General features: G+C 37.1%; 1 protein-coding gene and 1 pseudogene across 6 annotated transcripts in view; one reads left to right on the forward strand and one right to left on the reverse strand.

Moving 5' to 3' along the window:
* The window catches only part of ADGRL3 (adhesion G protein-coupled receptor L3), a 697,726-nt gene that overhangs the window by 590,692 nt on the left and 86,579 nt on the right, over positions 1–20,455 (reverse strand). The window lies entirely within an intron of this gene.
* LOC148094493 (U5 spliceosomal RNA) lies at positions 8,560–8,645 on the forward strand (annotated as a pseudogene).

Genomic DNA, 20,455 nt, shown 5'->3' on the forward strand with positions numbered 1-20,455 from the left:
CTGGAAAACAGGGAGAAAATGAGACAAAGTTATCCCAAAAGTTCATTTGGCATTTAACTTGCTAGTAAGAAGTACTGTCACCTTGAGGATTCTTTCCCAAGACTGAGATAGAGCTGAAAATGGTTTTATGGCAGTTTAGAAAGCAGCAGTCAAAGCCCCACAAGCACCAAACAAGTCTGGCTCCTGCTATGTCTCTAGGTCCCTAACCTCCTTTCATGGTTTCTAGCAATTGCCATTAAGAGAAAGAGTCCTGTTAAATCCTTATATCCAAGGCTTAAAACCAAGCCCAACCTGCTTCCTTGCCTCTGAGCCCCTCCTTCAAAATCACTTCAACTACACTTTTTAACATTGTCATTGGAAGCTGAGGTCCTGACCCCGTAACATAGCAAAGCCCTTGCCTAACATCCCGAGGGTTACCACCAAGGCATTTGTGGCTAATCTGGGCTGGGCATCAGAACTCCCTCTCACTCCCTTGAGTAGTTTAGGGGACACTATGAAGCACAGTCCTTAATTCTGTGTCCTGAAATTGGGTAGAGAATCAAACACGTACTATCCATAGCCAACCACGGGACTAGGTATCAGATTAGAAATAAGGGAGGGGACTCAGGAACAAGGGCGCCTGTGAGTTAGGTTTCCCTCAAGAAAGAGCAGGTTCTCCTCCTGAGAAGCTGCACCTGATTCTCATCAGCCTCAGGCAGGGTTAGCTCTGCTTCCAACACTGTTCCCTCTCCACATCCTTTCCCAGGGCACTCTTACAACTTTATCTCTTACCCTTCAAATCTGTTTAAATATCCCTTCCTTAGGTAGACTCCCCTGATACCCCAGGTTGTATCAGGTCCTCATATATATATTCCTGCTTAAAAACAATTACAATTTCTTGTAATAGTAGTTACCAATAAGTACTCAATGCTGAATTAATGAGTGTGTAGATAATTAGATAATAGATTCCATTTTCAACAAAGCATGAAATACGATAAGGCTAAGCAGGATTTCTTACCCACAGTACTACTGACATTTGGAAGTGAGTTATGGGAGGTTATACTGCACATTATAAAATATTTGTCAGCATCTCTGACCTCCATTTATACACACACACACACCCTTAATTGTGACAACCAAAAAAATGTTTCCAGACATCGCCAAATGATTCTCGGAGAGCAAAACTGTCCCCAGTTGAGAAGCCCTGGGCTTGAGCAAACTACAGCAATGCTAGAAGCCATATACTGTATTCCAGGAGGAATGCCAACAAAAGGGAAGCAACCTGGGTGTAGACGTCATGATTTAGAGAAGAGCCATGAAAACCACCTGATATGCACTGTATACAATCAAGAAATCAATCTTTAGTGTTAAAACCTTTTATCTGTCACTGCGACATGGCCCATACTATCCTGATAATACACTGAAAATAATAGTTTTGTGTTTTGGTTTTGGTTTTTGTCAGCATCATTCAACAGTCAAGATGAGAAGCTCAAAGAACAGACTTATTTTACCTAAAGTTGAAATTTGGCACAAAGCATAATGTCCTTGCCTAGGATCTGGATATCCTTTTTTATTCCTTTCATATCAAAATAATACAGGATTCCAAAGATATTAACTACTCATCTGCAATCTCAACCTACACTGGAATATACCCATTCCACTCTTTCTACTGCATAACACGCAGAATTTATTTAAAGGCATTAAATTTGTAGGGTCCACAAGCATGCGGCCTGAGGTGATTCAATTATCTTCCCCTGAAGTGGGACAAGTAAAAAGCAGCAGATGAAAGAAAAGGGAACAAAGGAGTTCTAAAAAAAAGAGCTGATCTTAGAGGGCATGGAGAAAGGCTTTCTTAGAAAGTAGTAATTGTAATGAGGATGCTGAGCATTTTCACATGCTATCTTTATTCCCAAAAAGCTCAAAGGATTTTGGATTTAATCTTGCAATTTCAATACACATGTGACTGCTTGAGAAAACAAATTATTCTCTCAAAATATTCTCTTTGAAGGCACCAAAGAGCAGGATATAATTGTGTGTCCCGATGGACAGATCACTGGGCTACATCCTGGAATAGCCCATGCCCTTGGCAATGAATGAAAAATCAGCAGTATTCTTCACATGAAAAAAAGAAAAAAACAGACTCTGCATTTAAGCAGTCATTGTATAAAGTCAGGAGAGACAGCAAAACTGGTTGTACATACATCAGAAGTCAACAGAGTGGGTGTAGTTTACCAATAGAGTAAGCACTCTATTTCTCTACAACCCTGGTGATTTAATAAATAAATAATCATTGAATGGGTACTCAGAGTAAGAGTCAGTCCATCTGATATATCTTTTATTTATTGGGTTTTAGCCAGGGAAAAGAAAATCTCCACTCTCCTAAAAGCTCTCATATTCTGCACATGACCTTAGAAACTAGGCAGCAAGAGAGCCTCCCTGCAATATTTTCTAGACTTGAACCATCCCGTGACTTTTTGAAATTCAGCAAGCAGAAGACCCTTTAACAGATACCACATTTATATCTAATGTTTAAAGATCAGACGGTGCACATACATTCAGCACATAATTTGTGCTGTGCACCAAGTGCCAAAAAATAACTTAGATCCCCAAATGAGTGAGTTCCTTGTATGTAAAACTGCTTAGAAATGAAGAAAAACAGATAAATTAGCATAATTCCTTCTTTCCTCAATATCCTTGGCAGCAGAGAACAAAACCCCCCACTGGTAAAAAAGCTGCTCCATCTGCCATCCTATTGCAAGAACAGCTCGCTTTCTTGGAAAGATGATTTATGTGACAACCAAATCCTACCCTCCATTGTATTTGGGTGGAAGGCTGTGGTGTGAGGTTTTTGTGGAGAACGTCCATCTACTGCAGGTCCACTGGCGAAAACTAAACACTAATACTCTGGACCAATGAGTTATCAGCACTCTACCTTCCTTTCCCTTCGAACCTCTTCAAAGCATGAGCTGTTACACTTACCTGAAGATATTGCTATGCCAGACATGATGTATTAGGAGAGCTGTGCACCTAAGGATGAGACTGTTTAAGCAGATAAATGATCACTGCTACAGAGCAACACAGAAGTATTACGGTGGAGGGACTGTCTTACTCATTTTTCCACATCGGCAATGAGTAAATTGGGTACAAGTAACAAACCCCAGTGGTTACGCTTCTGCATTTCAATCTGTAGAGGCTGGTAGAGGGAGGAGGGAAGGGTTTAAACAACTTGACCGAATCCCCACTGTACAAATGTGACAGAGCCAAACTAGGCTACCAGATGTCTTCTATTTCTTTATCAATTTATCAGAAGTCTTGACTTCAGATATTGAACCACATAGTAGACCAAGCCATCTCTTAACTTACTGAATTCAAATAGATTTCCAGGAAAGTAACTGACAGATGTGACTTCCCTTCTTCCTTCACATATTTCTCCCCTCTGGAAAATCAATTAGAAATGACCGACATTTAAAGCTTTACATTTTCATGACTCAAAATGAATTTTGATCTCCTGAAATTTATTCTGAAGCCACACAACTTGAAAGAGTTTTCTTGTCTACAGGGGCAGCAAAAATAAACACATTTTTTACTTTACGTAAAGAAAAGGCAAGTAAAATGATAAAATAGTACTTTTTTCACTGTATTATGCTGATTGTGCAATTTCCTCCTTTGTTGGCCTCATGGCCTTCAGAATTGCAGTCTATTGCTGAAAGTTTCAGAGATCCTTTAAGACAAGGTAAATCTTCAGAACTATTATTCCATTTGGTTTTACATATGCATTTTATCTTTTTTACTTTATAACGCCATTAATCTTTCATTTTCCATAGCCCCCAATTTTTAATTAAAGTACAAGGTTTGCAGACCTTATTTTTAATAACTGATGCTTTCACTAGTGGTTTTGATTTTATTGAGAATTTCAAATGCAGTTATGGAACCAGGATGAATTAACACACTAGCAGCAGGCTCAAAAGAATGAGCAGGTTAAACATAGTTAAATGTCCCCTAAGGAAGCCATAAAAACGACAAAATATGAGTAAGCAAACATTACCCTCATTTCCACTGACACCTCAAGGTGTATGACTACAGTGAGCGGCCAATCAATATAGACAGGGCCCTCCCCTCCCCCCACCGCTCACTGCCACCCAGCCAGGGAAGTGCTGGGGTTCTCCCCCCACCTTCCTATTCCTGGAGCAGGGTTCCAGTGGGAGATTCTGCTCTCTCCATGCCCTATTTGCTCCCCCTAAAGGAGTGGAAGAATTCTCAGAGGCCAGCTTTCAGTGAGTCATATGGAACTAGGAAGAGTTACTGTGTCAAGGCCACTATTCCTGAGAGGGACCCTCTGGGCCCTTCCCTTTTTCCTAGACCTGCATGACCACAGAATCTTTTGCTTCCCACTCGGAAGTCCCTAGGAGAAGTCTTGTGCTTGCTCTCAGCAAGATCTTGATTCTCCAGCTTCCCCCTCCACAAACTGGGAAGTGACACTATTTCAGGGGGTATAATCACACACCCCACTTTTTCAACCGAACTGCAGTCTCTAAGTTAGCCTTGACAATTCTAAATATAACACTTTGGTCTTAATTTCCCAACTGCTTCACAAATGAGACAGAAGAAAGGGCATGATTAAGTTGTACTATTCAACCCCACCAATGGGATAAAAACTTAAATTGCTAACCATCCAATGTCTGGACTATAGAGCTCACCCTTCAATACAACTTGCTGAATTCCTTAATGGTCCTTTCAATTGTTTTTATCTCCAATATTATGTTACATACAAAACATATTGTTTTTCACCCATATTGTTTCCATACATTATACTGTTTGCATACTTCCATACTTTATATTCATTCATTGATATCTATAACTTATGAACACTTGTCACATGATGGATAACTCATCAAGAACAGTTTTCTTTCAAAATAAAATCAGTGATATTAAAATGTACCCCAAAAATACTTTCTTAACAAGCACAGTCTTTAAAGACCCTTGTTTAAACTCCAGCTCCATGATTCATCTGATATTTTAATTTGGACAAGGTACTGAATACCTCTAATACCTATTTTCCTAATCTGTGAAATAAATATAAAAATATGACCTCATAAATGTGAATGTAAGGTTAGAAATAGTATTTCAGAAAAGTGTCAGGCAATTCATAAATGATCAAGGTATCTTAGACATTATCATCATCAGGTGGTTAATCTTATATGTAATTATTTTTCATTATCGTATGATCTTCAAAAATATATTTCTAGGTCAACAGTAAATCTTTAAAACTATGGTCCTGGTTTTTCTTTCTCACCTTGGTCACTAATTGTTTGACATTGAGCAAGTCACCTCTCAATTATGAACCTCAGACCCTGCTTCTAAAAAATGATGCTTTAAAAACTGCAGAGTTTTTACACACAGGGATTCCACAATGGAAACAGAACTGCACAGAGGAAGCATTAAACATTATTTCCCTTCTCTCTTTTTCTTGAACAAAGGCATGAGTTCATTTTGTTTTCTTTATAGCAGGAGATAACAATGGTCGCTGCAGCCCTTGGCTTCATCTGATGTAAAGACAGAATTTCTCTGCCCTTTAAAATAAAGTTCTCAAAAATGGTTGCACAAGTGAAGGATGGATAATTGACTGGGAAGAGTCAGCAGGGAACTTTCTGAGGTGATGAAAATGTTCTAAATCTTGTTTTAGGTGGTAGTTACAACAGTTGTATATAAGAGTCAAAAATCATTCAACACTTAAGAGGTGTGCATATTATTATATATCAATTATGCCTCACTCTTTTAAAACCCAGACTGACCTGAGTCTACATCTTCTATTTCTATGGACCATTTATTAAATAAATAAATAAATATAGAAAAAGTTTGACTTAGTAGGAAAGTTCACATGGAAATCTAGATGCCCTACTTCTTTTTAAAAATCAGAATCTGGGAAAAGTGAACCTACCTATCCCAAAGGCAGATCACTAAAGCTGATTAAAAGCTAAACTCTCAGAGTCTGCCCAGACATTACCAACTCCAATGTTTCCTACACCAACTACATATACTTATGCAAACAGAAGCCTTACTGATACTACAATCCATTCTACAACGCCATATATAATGTAGTGGTTTTGGTTCTTTAACCTTGAACTCTCCTCAGAAGGGCAATAAGATACCATGCAAGTTCTGCGACGATATAATGAAGAAGATATTCCAAATGTGGACTAAAACTCATTCTCCAAGAAAGATATCCACAGTTTAAGTGCTGTATGTCTTGTTTATTATAGACTTAAAGTAAAATCAATGAAAAAAATTACTTGCAACTCTGCTGATTCAAAGAAATTAAATGTTTAAAATTATTCCTGAAAATGGTTTATGGAAGGCACAAGGTTTATGACTGATAGCAAACGCTAGTTGTTTGATTTTGAATAATGCAACCCCGTCTTCATAATCTAATTATTCAATCTTGTCTCACAATTTAATGAGATACAGTATAAATATGCCTCAGAACTCTGCTTTCTTTGCCTACAACTTGAGAAGTAGTATCCAAGACAAAGGGTTCTCACACAGACATCAGTGTTGCACTATCTAATCAGGTGACTTTCAGGTGTGTTTTTTTTTTTATATATGTTTTTATTAATTTCAGAGAGAAGGAGGGAGAGAGAGAAACATCAATGATGAGAATCATCCATGGGCTGCCTCCTGCACGCCCCCTACTGGGGATGGAGCCCACAACCCAGGCATGCACCCTGACCGGGAATCGAACCCTGATCGCCTGGATGCCAGGTTGATGCTCAACCGCTGAGCCCTGCCGGCTGGGTAGGTGCTTCCTATCTTAAGATGGGGAGAACCTTCCTATCCACGGTGTGTAATGCTCTGGGATTTCAGTAAGCACTCACTATATTAGTAATACTCATTTATGAGGTTTTAAATCAATGAGAAGACACCCAAGAGAAGTTACTCCAAGGCCCTTTGGAGCTTGTTAAAACAGACATCATCAGAACCAAGGAAACATGTTATTACAAACAAATACACACACACTCACTCATTTCTAAAATAAAAAATCTGAAAATTATAACGACCAACACAAGAACAGAAGAGGAAAAGTAAGCTTAACAGTCGTGCAACATTAAGTGTGAGAATTTACAAAGTCAAAATCTCCAAGCGTAGGGCTTTTTAAAAATGGTCACAGGCCTCTTCAGTGCCTGCTGCCATTCGAGGGTTTGTTTCTCAGTAGCACAACTAAGGCGGAGCGGGCATGTAATCACTTTACCCAGTATCGTAAACAAACAAGCTGGAAGCCTCCTGACCTGCAGCACACAGAGAATTTCATCTACCCTAGTACAGTGGTGTTCCCCTGGGAGTCGCACTGCGATTGGATTAAAATCAAACGCATTTCACTACAAAATGAGAAACAAGGATTGAATCAATTACCTGAAGGCAAAACCAACCACACAATGAAGTCTTTACCATCGTGAATGCAGCAGAAGAGCAAGGCAGGGGGGCGGCCGCGCACAGTCAACAGTCACCAGCAGAGGCTACACAAACAACATTGTAGCTCTCGTTTACCTGGAGTCTGCCACATCTGTGCACAGCAGCCGCAGCTGCTACCCAAGGCAGCGAGGGAACGTGTTCACACCCTTGAAAAAACAAGCTATCTATTATCATCTGCTAATACTGAGCATGGTGCCTTGTGAACAGAGCAGAGATCCTGTGTTCAGTTTAACTACACTTCTTTAAACTGTGATTTTTTTCAAGGTTTAATATATCTTTTTCTGTCAGTCCATGTTTTATGTGACCATGCAAAATTGGTGTGCATTCTTTAGTATTCATTAAATGAGAGACTCAAACTATATTTAACACTTATGTTTAAGAACACAAAATTCAGTGTACAGATGATGTGTTGTGAAATTGTGCGCCCAAAACCTATATGATGTTGTTAACCTGTGTGACCCCCCCAAGAAATTTAATAAAAATTTTTAAAAACCCACAAAATTAACTTAAAAACCCTGAGAAAGAAAGCTGTGCAGATCTTAAAAATTCCATGTTTCAGACACTTAATGCTGCCACTTGATATGTTAAATGTATAAACATCTAACTGATTAGTCTTTATCATAAAAGTGTAAAACTCCAAACAATTAATCAAAGAAAATGACAGATTTAGTCACAAAGCAGTCCTTTTCCAGAAAGTTTCTGTCACAACTACTTTCAGGTAAAAGTCACAAATAGGACCATTTAATATTAAATTTGCTAGTAAGGGGAAAAAAGACTGGCAACACCTTAATAATTGTCAACATTGAGATAACATTTTCTGTGTGCAAGGCCCCATCCTAAGCACTTCACACACACGCATTTATTAATCTTTAAAACAGCCTAGAAGGAAGACACTCTTACTGTTCCCAATTTACAGATGAGGAAACTGAGGTACAGAAAGATGAAGTGATTTTCCCACTAAGACCGCATAGCTAGTAAAAGCTGAAGCTGGGCTTTCAAAATAGGCATCTGTCTCCCAGGCTCTCAAAGTCAAATCACTGCACAATTAGTATCTAAGCTACTATCCCAAGAAGCAAATGTTTGGTGTGTTAACTCCATAAGGAAAAATTATATATACTCTGGTTTTTCTTCAGAGTCTATAAACCTTTTGCCTTTTACTAAAGATTTCCGTGTAAAGGAAAAATTATAAATTTAGATAGTCACCTGAGTTGATATTAAAAAAAAACAACCTCTTGCCCAGCCAGTGAGGCTCAGCAGCTGAGCATCAACCAATGATCCAGGAGATTAAGGTTCAATTCCCAGTCAGGGCGCAAGCCCGGGTTGTGGGCTCCATCCCCCGTAGGGGGCACGCAGGAGGCAGCCAATCAGTGACTCTCTCATCATCGATGTTTCTATCTCTCTCCCTCTCCCTCTGCCTTCCTCTTTCTGAAATCAATAAAAACATATTAAAAAATAATAATCTCTTACTTTAGCATTTTTTGCATTATGGTTTATAAAGACAATTTCAATTAGAAGTTTTACAAATGATTCAGCAACATCCCATCTTCATCACTAGAGTAAGTGTATATAACTTTCCAAAATGACTACTTTAGAAGAGTACCTAATTTGCAGTAATCCTACTAATTCTGGATTTAAAAAAAAAAAATCACATTACCTTGTATTTATTTATACCTCATAATCTAACATGAATGAGAAGATTTTATTTTGTGAATATTATTTAAACACCATCAATATGCATAGTGATATGTTGGCCATTTCTGAACCTGAATAATAAAAGCTCACAAAACTTTAGAGGTGATCTCAAATTAAACTATCCATGACTGAAGGGATTTGAAAGGATTTTTTTCAGTGCTATGCTACAAGGAGAAAGAAAAAATGAAAGAGTGAAAATTGTTCAAGGAAACAATGCAGAGTTCCACAAATTGTTCAACTTTTAAGAAAAAAATTCTCAATGCCTATTCATTGGGTAAAAATACAAGACAGGGCAGATTTCCAACCATCTGCTTCGAGGTGTCCATGAGAAGCCTTTACTTCGCCATCTTTAGCTCTGGGCAAATTCTCATGCTCCAAGCAGACAAGTGCCCTCTGACCTTACACATCACCCTCATTTATTGTTCCTTCACCTCTTCCCCTCACCATCCTCACCCCAATATTAGCCATCATCACCGTTTCAGTGAAGCCCTCCCAGTTTAGGAAACACTGCTACACATCCAACCTCATCGAAAGCACGATCGTCTGCCCGGATTTCCCTCTCAATTTACATCCGTAACAAGTTCATGCACTTTCTCATCTACCATAAAGAACACTCCTTCAGACCACAGATTAGGCTCCAATCTTTACAGGGTAATCTGAGGATCAAGCAGGTAATTCTGCTCCGGTGTTTAAGTTTAATAGATACCAAGTACCTTCAAACTAATTTCTAGGCCTGTATTTCTTGCCCTTGCCAATCTTCATTTGTAAGTTTTTGAAGGTCAAAATCTAGACTTCCCTTCTTTAAAAAAAAAATTTAAAATTAAAAGTTCTAGCAATAAGTACTAAGTAAATAAATTCATTACACAAGTGTTTGCTGCACGATTCCTCAGTTATTATTTTACATTTCTCTTATGGTTGTTAATGTTTCTGCTACTTCAGATGTGTCCTCACCAACAAATTGAGATTTGCTCTTATTCCTAATGTCCAAAGAAATCTCTTTCTCTACCAAAAGTGGTTATCAGGCTATTTCACCACTAGGGGAGTAAAGAGAGACAAAGCTTCAAAAAAGTGTTGTCTGCTGGCCTTCTGGGGGGAAAGAGAAAATTTTACACCAGTTGAGATGGTTACAAGCAAATTTAAAATATTGACACAAGATTGGCAGCTGCTCACATTCTGCCTGAGAGGTTTACTACTGGCAGGAACTCCCAGCAGCTGCTTGTTTGAAACGTGAGGAAACATTTGGACAGTTAGGAGAGCCCTACTCTCCCCTTAAAATCTGTTTGGCAAAACTTCCTGGCAGTTAATAGGATCTTGCGAAAAGGCTTTAAAAAAAAAAAAGTATTCACATTTCTTCACAAAACTTGTTTTGCCAGAATAGACCATATTTTTTAAAAACTCACAATCTTTTTATTGCTAATATTTTTCTTCATTTAGCCAATATAAATGTAAAGTGGATGGCTAGTTATGTTTTTATTTAAAAAATGAGTACATGGTCCACAGTGAAATATGTTTAAGAGATTACCAGCATCCTTCTTGGAAGTTAATTTTCTTACACCAAACTGAGATGAGAACGGAGACTATGATCTGCAGCTTTATCAATGAGTTCAAAATCTTTATTAAGAAACTACTTTAATAATAATGCGATTTAGAGAACTCTTTCTTAAGCATTAGCGCAAATTTGCAGTAACAGGTCCAATATCTTAACTCAGTTCTGCAACAGCCACACAGCGAAAACCAGCATGAGCCATGCCATTCACCCACGTGCTCCGAATCACATAACCACAGCCCAGGGATGTGTAATTTGTGTACTCAACTTTTATAATAATTTTCTGAGCATTTCTTCTCCTTGATGGGTGTTCCTCCCTCACTTTAACTGCTTTCCCCTCATTTACTTTCGAGCATGCCGTGGCCTCTGCAGTGCTACCCTTTATCTAAGGCAGAGCAATCTAAAGGATATTGATTTATGATGGCTATGTAATTTACACACTCTGCAATTTTCTTGTATGATTTATTCAAAAAATAGATTGTACATTAAGCTTGGCATTCATTAGGCTGGCCCGTTCCAGTTTCATATTAATCCTGTATCATATTTGTTTGGAAGATTTATGCATTTAGAGCATGTATAGTTGTTTGGCAGATTTTAAAGTAGTTGCAAAATCATAGTAACCCTTTAGAAACAGTTGCCTTGAAACAATGAATGAAGGCCATGACACCAATAAGCTGGAATTATATAGAGATAAAATCTTGGCATTATGCATGAGGATGAGGTGCTCAGTGAACATGATTTCTAAAAAGTTGCTAAATTTCAACTGCATTCTTTCTTTCATTAAAATAAATAAGAAAGCCCAGCCGGTGTGGCTCAGCAGTTGAGCATCTACCTAGGATCCAGGAGACCGAGGTTTGATTCCCGGTCGGGGCACATGCCCGGGTTGCGGGCTCGATCCTGAGTCGGGGCCGTGCAGGGGGCGTGCCAAGTTAATGACTCTCATCATCGATGTTTCTGTCTCTCTCTTTCCCTCTCCTTTCCTCTCTCTGAAATCAATAAAAATATATTTTTTAAAATAAAAAATAAGAAATAAGAAATAAAATTGTGAGAATTATCCATTATTAATAAGTGTAAGAAACATATTCTGAAACCTAAAATAAATCCACTCTTAAGCATGCTGCTATTTTTGTCTATACAAAGAAAACTGGATCTCTCCCAATATTTGATGACAAATAAGACAACAGGTGAAAACTTGAAAGGAAAAAATAATAATAAAAGATGCCATATGCATTTTTTTTACTATAAAGAACAAAATTTTATTGGTAACCTTTTTGGAAATCATCTCTATTGCTTTGGATTTGCTAATGAACAGTTAACTGCTAATTACTAAGCTCTTGCCAATAACTGAGAAAATATAGAACATCAGTGTTTAAGGAGAGTTGCCCAGATTCTTACCAATAGCCCTCACATACATCTCAGGAAAAGAAAACAAGTCTTCAGGTCATATGATATACGCAACTTTTTTTGTTTTTTTGTTTTTTTTTTTCAGATAACTCAAACAGAATTTAACTCCATATAAAGCCCCTCATTTGTTCCAGTTGATACTGACTCCAAAAGTAAATCGCATCTTTTCTAAGATGTAAAATGTTCAGCAGAAGGTGGCAACATTGTGCATAGATTGACACCTCTCATTCCATATGTGACTTAAAAGCAGGTTGCCAGCAAACTGATCATCTGAGTCGGCATCTACCTCTCTTTTCCTTATGTTTAGGATAAGAAGGAGATTGAGAACGCTGACAAAAACACGGGCTTACATTTTAGACACCTAGTAGAGAAGAACATGACCAAGGACATTTAAAAAAAGAGAACCTGACATCACACAAATGAGTTCTATGAGTGTCCCTGGCACAGCCTCACGATGATGCTGTATAAATTAATATTTATATTGTTACTTGGATTGTCATTTATGAAGTGTTATTTCAATGTTCTGAACATGGCCATGAAATGCCAGGACTGACACATCACAGAAAACGGGGGAGAAGACAGGGAGGGTGCCCAGGGCAAGAGAGGGGCTGAAGGGAACACTAGGGCTGTAATTTTAAAGTAATTATTTTCTAATTTCATCACACATATATTATATCTCATATCTAAAAGCAAGCTAAATATTCAACCTGTAAAGTGCTCATTATCTCTAATGTAGGAAAGTGGACTTGTGATATCTGTGTGCATTAAAGTTATTTCAAAATTTATAATTATTCAAATGGTTAGAGGTTTTTGACTGCTCAGTCACTGAACTACAAAAACAAAGGCCGACACCTGATTAGGTTACGGTAGCCTGTAATAAATCATTTGAAGTCATTTATTTGGAAATGAAACCCTTTATAACCTTTTCTATTATTAAAACATATCAATCTAATCAATTTAATTTTCAACATAGATATTGCTTTTCCCTACCTGTCAAAATGTACAATGGGATTTCTACTGAATGGAAGTAATTAATGTTTAACTACAGAAGTAAAGAACTCTGCTATTTAAGGATTTCATTTTATTATTATTTTTAATGTAGCACTGGTTGTCCCGATGGTTATTATTTGGCTGAATGAATTGAAGTGAGGCTCCCTGGGCAGCTGCTGACATAATGACTGATTGTGTGTAGAGCTGAGAATGTGAATGATAAATTTTGAAAGGCTCTGGAATTTGTGAATAACAAAAGTAGCTACACTTCCTAAAATCTAACCATTTGTTCTAAGCAACAAAAGAAGACTCAAAGGCTTTTGTTTAATGAAATTATTCAAAAACAGGATACAGATGAATTAACAGTTATCTCTACCAGCACCATTCAGCAAGCAGCTTGTGTGCCCAAGAAGATGGATCACAAATGTAGGCTGGTTAACATGGTATAAATGGAATTAATTTGATAATATTCCCCTTAACATTAGTATGATAATTCTCATGACAGCTTTCTCGACATGTTCATGGTGTTTGAAAAAAACAACAAAAAAAACAAAAACAAAGGAGAGCACATAGAAATACATAGAACTCATTTAAATATTTTTTGCATGGACAGGTTAATAATTAATTCAAGAATGTTCAATAATTAAAATATATACTCAAATTAGTTTATAACAAAAGTGACATAAATCATTAAAAAGATTTAAAAACTAGCTAGAATCCTTGGCTAATATATAAAATACCTATGTAACCTTGAGGGGCTGATTCTTTATCCCTCAGTTTCCATACATGTAAAATGACTATTTGGAAAATTATACAAGATTCTGCAAGTAAAACACATAACAGAAAGTTTGGCAAAAGGTAAGTGTTCTAATACTGGACAGTGGCGGTGGTGGTAACAGTGCTACCAGTACTAAATACCATTCCAGAGTATATCTTATTTAACCCTCACATGAATCTTTTAAGATAATTAAAACAAACCATCCTCGGGTAGCAGGATGTGCCACCTCAAAACACAGCTGTAGTTCAGGACAACCCCCCCAAAATATGCTGCTTTGGAATGTTGGTTATTTGGAGCTGAAGGCACCCAAAAACAGCAAATGCAGGGAGAGGCTTTCTCTAAACTCCCTATATCTACCTAACAACAGCGCCTCCAAAGGGAGCTCAACCGTCCAAATCCTTTCCTTGGGATTCTCATCAACCAGGGGAGCACGACACTTACCACAGGCAAGGGGACCACAGCTGACACCACAGCCAGACGCACTGTGTCACAAACTATCATGCCTCTCCTCCATTCTCCTCAAGGCGCTGCTCATCTTTCCTAAAAACCAATCACCCTCCCTTAAAAGGCCTACTTGTTCCTCCCCTTTCACTATTAAGATGGCACTTACGACTAAATTCTCAGCCACCTCTGGAAGTTACTCATTTTTGCCTGGGTACATCATATGTACATCTTAATAAACTTCTGTTTTTCTCCCGTTAATCTAGATGTCTTTTATTACAGGGGTCTCAGCTAAGAACTCATAAAGGTAAAAGGAAAATTATTTTTCCACTCTTACCCTCCACATCAGTAATGACAGAATAGGGTAATCTGACTGAGGTAAAAAGTAAGGTGGAAATGTAGTGATGTTTCACTTCAAAGCCCTCCTTTCCCCCAGGATACCCTGTGTTTTCAATTAATGGGATATGATTCAAGTGAAAAACAGAAGGAAAACAATCTTTTCTTAGGAGTAAGAACTATACCCTAAAGCTTTACAAAAGTTCAAGGTAAAAACTAGATATGTGGCAAAATTATATCATCACTATTAATAAATTAGAAATTAACTTTCAATATTTTTTATTTTCCCAGTTTTTCAAAGTACATATAAGCATCCCCATTCCACTAACAAAAGCTTGAAAACATAACGTAGCACCTATAAGGCATAGGGCGAAAATCATACACTGGCTAGGAACACCAGAAAAAGGACTCCCTGTTCCATAAATGTCTCTGGGATCTCTTCAGGAATGGTTTTCAGTGTTGCCACTCAGAGATCAGAATCATTCACCGTATCCAGAAAATAAAACAGTTTTAAAATAAACTGCTACCTCTATAGATAAAAAGTACAACAGACAATATCAGACTCAAAAAGTCTCATTGATTTGACTTAATAAGTCAAATTATATCTTTGAGCACTGCTACTTTCACAAAGTAATATCTTATAAACATTCAACAAGGTTTGCTTTGTGAAAAGCAAGCTACTTACTTTCAGAAACAAAGGTACACAAAATCATATCTTATAATGACAATATATTTTGGAAATATGAGAGTCTTCATTCCAAATGAAGTTTCAGGTAAAGCCTTTTGCTATTTACACTTTCTCAAGACACTGTTTTGACACGAAGTAATCTTCGTTTTCTGGGAAAAGAAGACCAAATAAATCCCTTAATTCTAATTCGGTATGTATCATCCTTACTGCGGACGGATTTTAAATCCTTAAGCAATTTATCTATCAAAATATAAAGCAAGGGACGGACTCCCGCCTGCGGGATTTATTTCGTGCATCTCCTGAATTTGCAAACCTGCTGGAAGGCACAGGAGGGCATCGAAAGCTCCCTCACACGAGGTGGGAGACACTCACAAGGAAGGGGTAGGAGTCTGTCTTTGTTCCCAGCCCCAGACTTGCAGTTACCCTGTGAGATTTGTTCTGTGTAAAAAGTCACTTTACCTTGTGTTTCATTTCCTGTGACTCTCAACACGTCATGTTCTGGTTCTGATTGTCATCGCTGCCTCGGACACCAGTCTCCCTCATCACAGAATTTGCCGAAGCAACAGAAAACAACATTGTTCTTAAGCTAGCTTTGTTCTGGTGTCTTATCAGAAAAATTAAATAGGCACTATTTCACAATATCCTGTAGGTGCTGCAGGTACAAACTACACACATCCACACTACTCAGCCACAAAACTCAGCTTACCGTAGATGGAAAACTATAGAAATAGTCCTTTAAAAACACATAGCATATACTATAAATGCCATACTAGTCTTTTCTTTTTTTTAAACCTCTATGTATCATAATGCGATCAACTGTTTTATAGGAAATTGGTGAGGTGTGAAAATAGGTTTAGCAAAATCATAGCAATTATTAACCAGATGTTCAGTTACAGAAATTTCAGTACTTCTATTATTTGCTATATATTTGTGAGGTCTATATTTTATTCATCAAAAATAATTTACAAATATGTACATATACATATTTATTTAATTCGAAAACAAAAGGAGCCTAGATTGAGACTTAGATAGCCATTTGTAAATAATGGCCAACGACATCACCTAATAGCTCCACGGAGAAGGAAAGGGAACTAACAGTTAGGGAGCACTGATTCTCATATTCATATAATATTAAAACACCTCTCATTAAAGGGCAGACTATTAGTTTATATGCCATCTTATAAATCATATTTCAACAAATATAAGATGCCTCTTATTATAAGACAAAACATAATTTTACATACCATTAAGGAAAAAGTATGTTGTCATTTAAATTGATAGACTACTGTTTATTATGGTGCATCCAATTTCAGATACGTTAAAATACGTGTATGATGTAGACCTCTGAAAGAATAAATTATAGAAATGTATGTGTGTGTTTGTGTAACTGTGTATCCAGACACTGTGTGAAACTTTTAAGTTCATTAAGCTATTTCATCCTTAACACCCACAAGAGAGTTTTTCATATCTATGAAGTGCAGAAACTGGTGGAAAGAGATTTAGTTACTTGCTCTAGTAACACAACTAGGATTTAAAAGTAATCCCACATTGGTTGACCCTTCCTCAATGTTACTGCTTGTTAGAGCTGAATTCTTATTAACAGACTTGAAATTAGATTTGCTTATTAAAAAGTGAGTAAACAAACATTTGTAACCAACAGAATATGCTTCTCTATTTGGTCACTGTCTTGTAGGTATTATCAACCAATATAGCATTAATCGGAACACTTATCTGAGTCTACTAATTTCTGATGAACAAATGAGGTTGTGATGTGGAACACATAGGTATGGCGTTTGTTACGATTATATTCAACACAAATGTATATATCATAACTAGCAAAATAAGTCGTATGTCTGAATTCTGAGTACCTCGGCTATTTATACACTTCCATTTACAGGAAAAGGTTGAGTTTTAATATCATTGTGAGGAAATGAAAATAAATCCATTTAGAAATGTCTTAGCAACTGCTTTAAATCATATGGTTTGTAGCTAAAATCAAGAAGACTTTATTCAACAAATTTAATAGAAACGCAGCAGAAATCGGGTTTTGTGCCAATCCCTTTCAAAATGCTCCAGGTATCTGCACTCTTCCTTCTGGTGAGTCAGTTCGGTGGCTCTTTTCCCCTCAATGTAACCAGCACTTGAGCTTGACTTTGGTGTCCTCAACTTCACAGAGCCTCCATCTGCTACACAATGTGTCTCAGCAGTTCACCGGCTGTTTTCTGCTCACCCCTGCTCTTCCTGGGCAAGTGTTCTGTGTCTAACAACTAGCTGTAGATGGGACTGAAGAGAGGAAGCGAAGAAGAGGGTTGACCTGAGTTGTCTGTGAAATCCCTCCTTATTGCTCCTTTGGGGCCTCCAAGTGGACAGGTGATCTTAAGAAATTACAGGTCAGAAGATACGGTCAAGCCACTCAGGTACATATTTTGTTAAAATGATTCTTAGTTTGTTGATCAAGGAGATTCTGTTTGCCCTTCCTGTGGTGTAAGCTGAAGGAAGGAGAGCATTTTGAGAATAGGCTTTTCTGTGCATAGAAAAAAACATGTAAAACTCTCCACCAGAGCCCCATTATTTCCTGCCTTACAGCCAGCTCCCTCCCGGCTACCAGGATTTTCTCTACTTAACTCCAGGTCTCCAACAAAAAGAAGCTTCCAGGCAGACCCTCTACCATTTGTATTATTTCCTCCAACACCACCATACATTGGGGATACAGCATAGTCAAGAACCGGCTATGTTGTAGACAATCTTAAAATCCAGTTTTTGAAAAAATTGTTCAAGTTACGGATACACAGTTACACAAACACACACACACATTTCTATAGAGACAAAAGGTAATGACAATGTACAAGCCCCCTATTTAGTAAACAATAATCTCATTGCCATACCACTATCAGGGCCTTCCAGATAAGCTGTAGTAAATGTGATTGTTCTTTTAACTATAGCCACAAAACTCTCAGAGACAGTTTTGTTGTTTATATTACTCTTTGCCATCAAATTTAGAAGGATTTATCATTGAAATAAACAAACTAGATTAAATTTAATTTCTTTCCCAGAATAATATGTTCTACTTCAGTCATAATAAAAAATGAGTATATGTCAAAAGCATTAAGGCAATTTCAATTATAAAGAGACTCTGGCCTCTCTATAAGTTGTACCTGTTTACTTACTGAGGTTCATGCTGACTTCAGTATTAACTGTGGCTTTGTACTTTTGACTACACACTTTATATGAGACAATGGACACTGAAGAAGAATCATTTCCATCACATTTACTCCAATGGGAGCCATGTTTGTTCCTTCCTTCTTAGCTGCACGATTTAAAAATTAATCATGATCAAAACTGCCATTTTATTTTTACATATGAAGTTAAAGTTGATGCTATCCACAAAGAAAAGCAGTGTATTTTCAACTAGCAAAAATTAAATGATGACAAGCACTAACAGCTACTAAATGTTTACCATATTTTAAACATTATGCTAAGTACTTATGGAGATAATTTCATTTAATCTTCATAACAGTCATTTTATAGAAAAGACTAAGGAACAAAAAGCTCAAGTAAGTGACCCAAGGGTCACAAAAGCTCATAAGTGGTGAGCTGTATTATCAGCCTAGACATTCTGTCTTCAGTCTCCTATTGCTATCTCCTTATATTTTATTGAAATCACTAAATATGCCTTTATTCTTTTTAAAAAGATTATCCAACCTTGCCCTGGCCTGGTAGCTTAATGGGTGAAGTATCATCCCGATATGCCAAAGTTGTGGCTTCAATCCCCAGGTCTGGGCATCCATACAACAATCAATCAATCAATGCTTAAACAAGTGGAACAGTAAATTGATGTTTCTCTCTCTCTCTAAAACCAGTAAATACAATTTTAAAAAATTTATCCAACCTGAACAAAGATAACAACCATAAAGAGAATATCTTGGGTATTATAATACCCAAATATTTGCCTAGTTCAAAAGTTTGAAAATGTTGATGTATTAAGTTTTTATTCTCATAGCATGAGGGAAAACCCCACACACACACACTATTATGTTAGAACTTATAAGTAGGTGCCTTACTATAATACAAATTATGACCGTGCCATAAAGATAATTATTGCTATAATGTATATCCCTATAACTTACTATGCAGTATGCTAATAGTCTTCTAATGTTGGAAATGCCCAGTGAAACAAATTATTTATGTCATCATTATTTAATTCTGGTGCAATGATAAGGATCTCATTAGTCAGAGATAAAGTGTGAAAAAGAGAAAGATGGTATGAAATATACTAAGCAAACATTTCTCTGAGAAGATGCTAATATTTCCTAGGGGTAAAAATATATCTAAAGCATTTCTTGCTAATAGACTACAATCTTCTGTTCACATAATTCAAACGGAAAGTACCTATTTGAACCTATGAAAGGAGAAAAGCTTGAAAATCAGGAAAACATAACGAGGTTATTTTAAATTACTAGAATTCCTCAGTTGTGCTTCATTGTGAAAATGTATTCCTTCACAATGCATGATAGCATGCACACATATCTAAGTGTGCATATACTGTTCTGGGTGTGCATGTGCATATATATACATATAATTTTAATTTTTGTATTTATTTATTTTGACCCATCCTGTTTTTATTGTTAGTGCCCTAGGTGAAGAAGCATGAGAGGATAACAATTTTAGCATAACTACTGTTATATGACATATTTTATTTAAATGGCACTATCCTAAAAATTAAAAACCATTGAAAAAAGTACAAGCACTAAAATGGAGAAAGCAGCTCTTCAATGCAAAGTGTTCACCATGGGACTGGCTGCCTCCTTCCATGTCTCTACAAAAAACCAGGAGCGTTCTCTGGTTTACTTTAAGGAGGTGTGGAAGACACTGGCCACACAACTATTCTAATTAACATTCTACCTACTACACAGTCCCTACTACAGATTTTGAAACCCTGGCATGCATGTACCAGTCTGTCTTACAGCTAGGAATTACTATGTCTCCTCAAGAGATATAAGGGGGGTATGCTGGGTGACTTCAGGAAAAAATATTTGTTCAATCCACCATACTTCTGTCTTTGAATTTTGTTTTGCCAGGACCGGATGCCAAGCTATCTGAAAACCATCTTACTACCTACAGTTAACAAAAATAC

This window comes from Miniopterus natalensis, chromosome 1 (genome assembly GCF_054644295.1).
Source record: "Miniopterus natalensis isolate mMinNat1 chromosome 1, mMinNat1.hap1, whole genome shotgun sequence".
NCBI lineage: Eukaryota > Metazoa > Chordata > Mammalia > Chiroptera > Miniopteridae > Miniopterus > Miniopterus natalensis.